We start from the raw sequence: 9114 nt of genomic DNA, 5'->3' as shown, positions 1-9114 counted from the left end.
TACTCTTCTGAAATGACTATATTTGTGCTCTGTTTGTTGATGTGTATGAAAAAGAGCATATGTCAATCATATCATTTTACATTGGTACAGCTGACCAGCATGACCAATCAATACCTGCAGGGATTTGAAAGGGCTGAGTGAGAGCTGAAGGTGGGGTTTTCGTACACTTACACATGAGAACGTTTAGAAAACGGTAGCCTTTCCTTTGCCTGTACATATTCAAGCAATTGATCATCTCATAGAATAACCAAAATGTGAAAATACATGAAAGTACATAATCTCATTAGTTAAAGAGAACACAAATTAGAGGTGGGATTCATTTTTTCCCATGACACAGTGATCTTGTTTTTCTCAGGGGTGGTCACACCTATCCCTATCATAATCAAATCAAATGTTATTGGTCGCAAACACCTATTTAGCAGATGTTATTGCGGGTGTCGCGAAATGCTTGTGTTCTTAGCTCAAACACACAAATTTAAAATGGAATTAAGAAATATATAAATATTAGGACGATCAACGTCGGAGTCCGGAGTATAAATATACAGAACCAGTCAAAAGTTTGGACACACCTACTCATTCAAGGTTTATTTCCTTATTTTAACTTTTTACCCTTGGCATTCTCTCAACTAGCTTCACCTGGCAAGCTTTTCCAACAGTCTTGAAGGAGATCCCACATATGCTGAGCACTTGTTGGCTGCTTTTCCGTCACTCTGCAGTCCAACTCATCCAAAACCATCTCATTTGGGTTGATGTCAGGTGATTGTGGAGGCCAGGTCATCTGATGCAGCACTCCATCACTCTCCTTATTGGTCAAATAGCCCTTACATAGCCTGGAGGTGTTTTGGGTCATTGTACTGTTGAAAAATAAATGATAGTCCCACTAAGCGCAAACCAGATGGGATGGCGCATCGCTGCAGAATGCTGTGGTAGATATGCTGGTTAAGTGTGCCTTGAATTCTAAATGAATCACCGACAGTGTCACCAGCAAAGCACCCCCACACAATCACACCTCCTCCTCCACGCTTCACGTTGGGAGCCACACATGCAGAGATCATCCGTTCACCTACTCTGCATCTCACAAAGAAACGGAGGTTGGAACCAAAAATATGAAATTTGGACTCATTGGACCAAAGGACAGATTTCCACCGGTCTAATGTCCATTGCTCGTGTTTCTTGGCCAAAGCAAGTCTCTTATTCTTATTGGTGTCCTTTAGTAGTGGTTTCTTAGCAGCAATTAGATCATGAAGGCCTGATTCACGCAGTCTCCTCTGAACAGTTGATGTTGAGATGGGTCTGTTACTTGAACTCTGTGAAACATTTATTTGGGCTGCAATTTCTGAGGCTGGTAACTCTAATGAACATATCTTCTGCAGCAGAGGTAACTCTGGGTCTTCCTTTCCTGTGGCGGTCCTCATGAGAGCCAGTTTAATCATTGCGCTTGACGGTTTTCCCGACTGCATATGCAGAAACTTTCAAAGTTCTTGACATTTTCCGCATTGACTGAACTTCATGTCTTAAAGTAATGATGGACTGTAATTTCTCTTTGCTTATTTGAGCTGTTCTTGCCATAATATGGACTTTATATTTTAACAAATAGGACTATCTTTTGTATACCATCCCTACCATGTCACAACACAACTGATTGGCTCAAACGCATTAAGAAGGAAAGAAATTCCACAAATGAACTTTTAACAAGGCACACCTGTTAACTGAAATGCAATCCAGGTGACTACCTCGGGAAGCTGGTTTAGAGAATGCCAAGAGTGTGCAAAGCTGTCATCAAGTCAAAGGTTGGCTACTTTGAAGAATCTCAAATATAAAATATATTTTGATTTGTTTAACACTTTTTTGGTTACTACAGGATTCCATATGTGTTATTTCATAGTTTTGATGTCTTCACTATTATTCTACAATTAAGAAAATAGTCAAAATAAAGAAAAACCTTTGAATAAGTAGGTGCAGTAGGTCTGTGGATCTATTGGGACGGTATTGCAAATTGAAGTGAGTCCAGGGTGTCAGGTAAGGTGTAGGTGATATGATCCTTAACTAGCCTTTCAAAACATGTTATGATGACAGAAGTGAGTGCTATGGTGGCGATAGTCTTTTAGTTCGGTTACAGTACCTTTACTTTCAATGGTGGACATCTTGAAGCAAGTGGGAACAGCAGACTGGGATAGGGAGAGATTGAATATGTCCATAAACACTCCAGCCAGCTGGTCTGCGCATGCTCTCAAGACGCGGCTAGGAATGCCTTCTGGGCCGGCAGCCTTGCGAGGGTAAATATCTTACTCACAACGGCCATGGAGAAGGAGAGCCCATAGTCCTTGCGAGCAGCCCACGTTGTTGGCCGCAAAGTCCAGTGTACTTCCTTGGGGGCCGATGTGGAATCGGCTTGAGGGTGAATATATACGGCTGTGTCTATAAACAAAGATATTTATCTTGGGAGGTAATACAGTCAACATTTGATTGTGAGCTATTCTAGGTCAGGTGAACAAAAGGACTTGAGTTGCTGTACATTATCCCAATCACACCATGAGTAGTTAATCATGAAACATACACCTCCGCCTTTCTTCTTCCCTGAGAATTCTTTATTCCTGTCTGCGTGATGTACTGAGAACTCAGCTGGCTGTATGAACGACAGTATATTCAGAGAGAGACATGATTCCATGAAACAGAGTATGTTGCGGTCCCTGATATCTCTCTCGAAGGAGATCCTCACCCTGAGCTTGTCTACTTTATTGTCCAGGGACTAAACATCAGTGAGTAATATACTCGGAAGCGGTGAATGGTGTGCACGCCTTCTTAGTTGGACTAGAAGTCCACTCCAAATACCTCTTCTCCGCCAGTAGTGTCTTGGGGCAGCCTCTGGGATAAGTTCAATTGCCAAAGGATCCAATTCGCAAAAGTCATATTCCTGGTCGGAATGCAGGCGAGTTACCTCCGCTCTGATATTCAAAAGTTATTTACGGCTGTATGTAATAACCCAAAAACGTTCTGGGCTAATTATCCAAAAACAAAATAGTGTGAAGATGCTTAGGAGCGAGAAGCAGAGCTGCCATGTCTATCGGCACCTTCTTCATATAGTCTGTCACGTTGACAGACAGTTTTACTTGACAGCCTTACCATAGTTAGAAATATGCCAGAGATGCAGGCTACCTCAGTACTTTACTTCTGATATCTGAATTAGTATGGTAGCCACTGCAATTTCAGACCTTCTTAAAATTCATTGAACTCCTGTGGGTTTCGAACGTGAATTCTCACAGAACACAAAAGAGGCCCCCGCAATCACATTGGTCCACAAATACAAAAGAGTAGGGAACTAAGCCGGAATAAGTTTCGGTTTCCAATTTGCACCCAATCCTCTAACCGATCAGCATTTAGATGAAAATATGACACTCCAATCAAAAGAAATCTATGGATGGGGGAATCAGCTGGAGTGTAAAAGGTAGGCCTAAGATGCCCAGGCGGGCGGTTATGGAGACTGAAGTTAAAGCCATATCCACTGTGAGAAAAGGGAATCAGGCCAAGAACAGGGCTTTCCATAACATAATCAGGAGCTTTCAAACTGTCGCCACATTTTAAAAACAGCGTCTCGTTCCACAATACAAGACTTCATTCTATCACTCCTCCAGTTTTAATGCTGACAAAGTTGAGGGCGGACTGAGGACTTTTTTTTTGTTCTGGAAATATTTGGTTTTAGCTATCGTTGCTGTTCCATTTGTCCCTGTGCCTTTGTCATTCCTAATTCTGCCCTCAGAGAGAATTGTCATCTTAGATTGGGAAGGAAGGAAACATTGGCCAGTTCGCGTCGCAATCCATGGAAACCTTCAAATGTCCTACAACAGACTGCGACCTTCATCTTCTCAACCCATACACACAGCACATGGGATAACCTAGAGGACAATGTGCCACATTTCCAATGAACGATAGGAGTGAGAAACATATAGAACTCCATATTTCACCTTTCCCAAGTAAAAAAATACATTTGTCTTTCACACACCTCTGAAGACCCACAGGCCTATGCCAATCTATGTTATGGATATCTGTGGAATAGTGTGTTCAGAAGGATCTTTTCTTCTGTTTGTGCCTCTAATCCACCTGCAAACAAGTCAATAAGAGTTGAGCTGGCGGGAACTCCACACCCTGAGAGGGATGCTGGTTAGTTAATCTTGCAATTTGGACTGGTGCTGGAACTCAGAGACATTAAGTTAAGATGATATTTTGACTTTAATCTGACATAATCTGACATTTTAGTGGGGATCTTAAAACTTAATACACAGCAATAAGATGATAATAGCAACATTTAAAACTTCTCTACAAGAAACTATTCTCTACAATAAACTGTCTTGAAGTGTCTATGTGGCAGTGAACAGTCCAAATGAACTAGTCCATCTTCATTCAGGAAACAATCAGCTGAAAGAAACCGGAGTAAAAAACAATTTCTATGTTGAAAATGTTGTTGCCAAATCCATAATTCCAACCTTATCTCCTCCTAGCACAGGGATCCAGGCCCAATAGCTCTCACTCTTGATAATCCTCAGATTGGAGAGACAGCTAACAGACGTTTTGTTTAACGACAGATGCCAAATCCAGATAAACATTTAATTAGCAGCTCATCAACTCTGTCAGAGTTAATTACCCAAGGCCTGAGCCCAGCCAGAACCCAGCTAGTGCCACGTTAAAGCTGCTCACAGTGGCCTGAGCCCAGCCAGAACCCAGCTAGCACCATGCTAACACTGCTCTCAGATGGTTGGTCCTCACAACAAGGACTGACTGGGACCCAGAGAGGCAGAGGATTCACAGAGTTAAAACCCAGGAAACCTAGACACTGTTTAGGAATTCAGATCACTAATCCAGGCATTCTGTCACTGCAGACAGAAAGAATTCACACCACCTTGACATTTCACACAAATTGTTGTGTTACAGCCTGAATTTTAAATGAGCTAAAATGAGACATTTTTGTCACTGGCCTACACACAATGCTCCATATGAAATGCATTCAGAGAGTGTTCAGACCCCTTCCCTTTGTCCACATTATGTTACATTACAGTTGCGTTTTTTTCACTCAACAATCTACAACGCAATATCCCATAATGACAATTCAAAAACAGATTAAAAAAAAACAGAAATATCTTATTTACAGTTGAAGTCGGAAGTTTACATACACCTTAGCCAAATACATTTTAACTCAAATTTCCCAATTCCTGACATTTAATCAGAGTGAAAATTCCCTGTCTTAGGTCAGTTAGGATCCCCACTTTATTTTAAGAATGTGAAATGTCAGAATAATAGTAGAGAGAATGATTGATTTCAGCATTTTTCTTTCATCACATTCCTAGTGGAGCAGAAGTTTACATGCACTCAATTAGTATTTGGTAGCATTGCCTTTAAATTGTTTAACTTGGGTCAAACGTTTTGGGTAGCCTTCCACAAGCTTCCCACAATAAGTTGGGTGATTTTTGGTCCATTCCTCCTGACAGAGCTGGTGTAACTGAATCAGGTTTGTAGGCCTACTTGCTCGCACACACTTTTTCAGTTCTGCTCACAAATATTCTATGGGACTGAGGTCAGGGCTTTGTGAAGGCCACTCCAATACCTTGACTTTGTTGTCCTTAAGCAATTTTGTCAAAACTTTGGAAGGATGCTTGGGGTCATTGTCCATTTGGAAGACCAATTTGCAACCAAGCTTTAACTTCCTGACTGATGTCTAGAGATGTTGCTTCAATATTTCCACATAATTTCCCTTCCTCATGATGCCATCTATTTTGTGAAGTGCACCAGTCCCTCCCGCAGCAAAGCACCCCCACAACATGATGCTGCCACCACCGTGCTTCATGGTTGGGACGGTAATCTTCAGCTTGCAAGCATCTCCATTTTTCCTCCAAACATAACGATGGTCATTATAGCCAAATAGTTATATTTTTGTTTCATTATACCAGAGGACAATTCACCAAATAGTACGATCTTTGTCCCCATGTGCAGTTGCAAACTGTAGTCTGGCGTTTTAATGGCGGTTTTGGAGCAGTGGCTACTTCCTTGCTGAGCGGCCTTTCAGGTTATGGACTCGTTTTACTGTGGATATAGATACTTTTATACCTGTTTCCTCCAGCATCTTCACAAGGTCCTTTCTGTTGTTCTAGTATTGATTTGCACTTTTTAAAAATTGTATTTTAAATTTGACCCCCTTTTTTCGCACCAATTTCGTAGTATCCAATTGTTTTTAGTAGTTACTATCTTGTCTCATCGCTACAAACTCCCGTACGGGCTCGGGAGAAACGAAGGTCGAGAGTCATGTGTCCTCCAAAACACAACCCAACGAATCTCACTGCTTCTTAACACAGCGCGCATCCAACCCGGAAGCCAGCCGCACCAATGTGTCGGAGGAAACACCGTGCCCCTAGAGACCTGGTCAGTGCTAGGCCAATTGTGCGTTGCCCCAAGGACCTACCGGTCGCGGCCGGCTGCGACAGAGCCTGGGCTCAAACCCAGGGTCTCTGGTGGCACAGCAAGCACTGGGATGCAGTGCCTTAGACCACTGAGCCACACGGGAGGCCCTGATTTAGTCACCTCAGCTTGCTCCATTTCCACATTATTCATTACGAGATGAAGCTGAGGTTTAGGGTTCAGTGAATGATTTGTCCCAAATACAATGCTTTTAGTTTTGGAAATAGTTAGGATTAACTTATTCCTTGCTACCCACTCCGAAACTAACTGCAGCTCTTCAGTGTTGCAGTCGTTTCAGTCGCTGTAGTAGCTGATGTGTATAGCGTTGAGTAATCCGTATACATAGACACACTAGCCTTACTCAAAGCCAGTGGCATGTCATTAGTAAAGAATGAAAATTGGCAGTTACCCTGGGGAATTACTGCTTCTACCGGGATTATGTTTGAGAGGCCTCTACTAAAGAACAACCTCTGTGTTCTGTTAGACAAGTAACTCTTATCCACATTATAGCAGGGGGTGTAAAGGCATAACGCATACGTTTTTCTAGCGGCGGTCTATGATCGATAATGTCAAAAGTTGCACTGAAGTCTAACAACACAGCCCCCACAATAATTTGATCATCAATTTCTCTCAGCATATCATCAGTCATTTGTGTAAGTGCCGTGCATGTTGAGTGCCCTTTCCTATATGTGTGCTGAAAGTATGTTGTCAATTTGTTTACTGTGAAATAGCATTGTATCTGGACAAACATGTTTTTTTCCAGAAGTTTACTAAGGGTTGGTAACAGGCTGATTAGGGTATTTGAGCCGGTAAGGGAGGTTTTACTATTCCTGGGTAGAGGAATGACTTTATCTTCCCTCCAGGCCTGAGGGAACACACTTTCTAGTAGGCTTAGATTGAAGATGTGGCAAATAGGGGTGGCAATATTGTCCTCTATTATCCTCAGTAATTTTCCATCAAAGCTGTCAGACCCCGGTGGCTTGTCATTGTTGATAGACAACAATCATTTTTTCACCTCTTCCACACTGACTTTACGGAATTCAAAAGTACAATTCTCATCTTTCATAATTTGGTCAGATATTGAAGTCATTGAAGGTCGCCAAGAAGACAGTGGCATTCATTATTCTTACATGGAAGAATTTTCGAACCACCAAGACTCTTCCTAGAGCTGGCCGCCCGGCCAAACTGAGCAATTGGGGAAGAAGGGCCTCATGGAGATGACCAAAAACCTTATGGTCACTCTGACAGAGCTTCAGAGTTCATCTGTGGACATGGGAGAACCTTCCAGAAGGAAAACCATAGCCCTCCACCAATCAGGCCTTTATGGTAGAGTGGCCAGATGGAAGCCACTCCTCAGTAAAAGGCACATGACTGCCTGCTTGGAGTTTGCCAAAAGGCACCTAAAGACTCTCCGACCATGAAAAACAAGATTCTCTAGTCTGATGAAACCAAGATTGAATGCCAAGCATTATGTCTGGAGGAAACCTGAAATAATCCCTACAGTGAAGCATGGTGGTGGCAGCATCGTGCTGATGGGATGTGGGATACTGGGAGACTAGTCAGGATCGAGGGAAAGAAGAAAGTACAGAGAGATCTCTGCAGAGAATCTGTAGAGATGAATGGGAGACACTCCCAAATACAGGTGTGCCAAGCTTGTAGCGTCATACTCAAGAGGACTCGAGGCTGTAATCACTGCCAAAGGTGCTTTAACAAAGTACTGAGTAAAGGGTCTGAATACGAAAGTAAATCTGATATATCAGGGGGTTTTCTTTATAAATTTGCTAAAATGTATAAAAACCTGTTTATCCGTTGTCATTATGGGGCACTGTGTGTAGATTGCTGAGGAAAAATATATTTAATTCATTTTAGAATAAGGCTGTAATGTAACAAAATGTGCAAAAAGTCAAGGGGTCTGAATACTTTCCAAATGCACAGTATCTTTGTAGTAAATGGGTGTATTAATACACCATCCAAACTGTCATTAATAACTTCACTATGCTCAAAGGGATATTCAATGTCTGCTTTTTTTTTACCCATCTACCAATAGGTTCCCTTATGGAGGCACTGGGAAACCTCCCTGCTTTGAATCTGTGTTTGAAATTCACTGCTCGACTGAGGAACCTTACAGATCATTGTATGAGTGGGGTACAGAGATGAGGTAGTCATTCATAAATCATGTAAAACACTATTATTGCACACAATGAGTCCAAGCAACTCATGTGACTTGCGAAGCACATTTTTACTCCTGAACATATTTAGGCTTGCCATGACAAAGGTGTTGAACACTTGCAAAAAACATCATTCCACTTTGACATTATAGGTTATTGTGTGTAGGCCAGTGACAAAATATCCCAATTTAATAAATTATATATTCTGTCTGTAACACATCAAAATGTGGAAAAAGTAATGGGTGTGAATAGTGTCTGAAGGCACTGTATATACTGTATATATACACACTGAACAAAAATGTAAACGTAACATGTAAAGTGTTGGTCCCATGTTTCATGAACTTAAATGAAAGATGCCAGGAATTGTCCATATGCACAAAAAAGTTATTTCTCTCAAATTTTGTGCACACATTTGTTTACATCCCTGTTAGTATTTCTCCTTTGCTAAGATAATCCATCTACCTGACAGATCCGGCATATCAAGGAGCTGATTAAACAGCAT

This window comes from Oncorhynchus masou, chromosome 31 (genome assembly GCF_036934945.1).
Source record: "Oncorhynchus masou masou isolate Uvic2021 chromosome 31, UVic_Omas_1.1, whole genome shotgun sequence".
NCBI classification, from domain to species: domain Eukaryota; kingdom Metazoa; phylum Chordata; class Actinopteri; order Salmoniformes; family Salmonidae; genus Oncorhynchus; species Oncorhynchus masou.
This window is presented reverse-complemented; position numbering follows the sequence as displayed.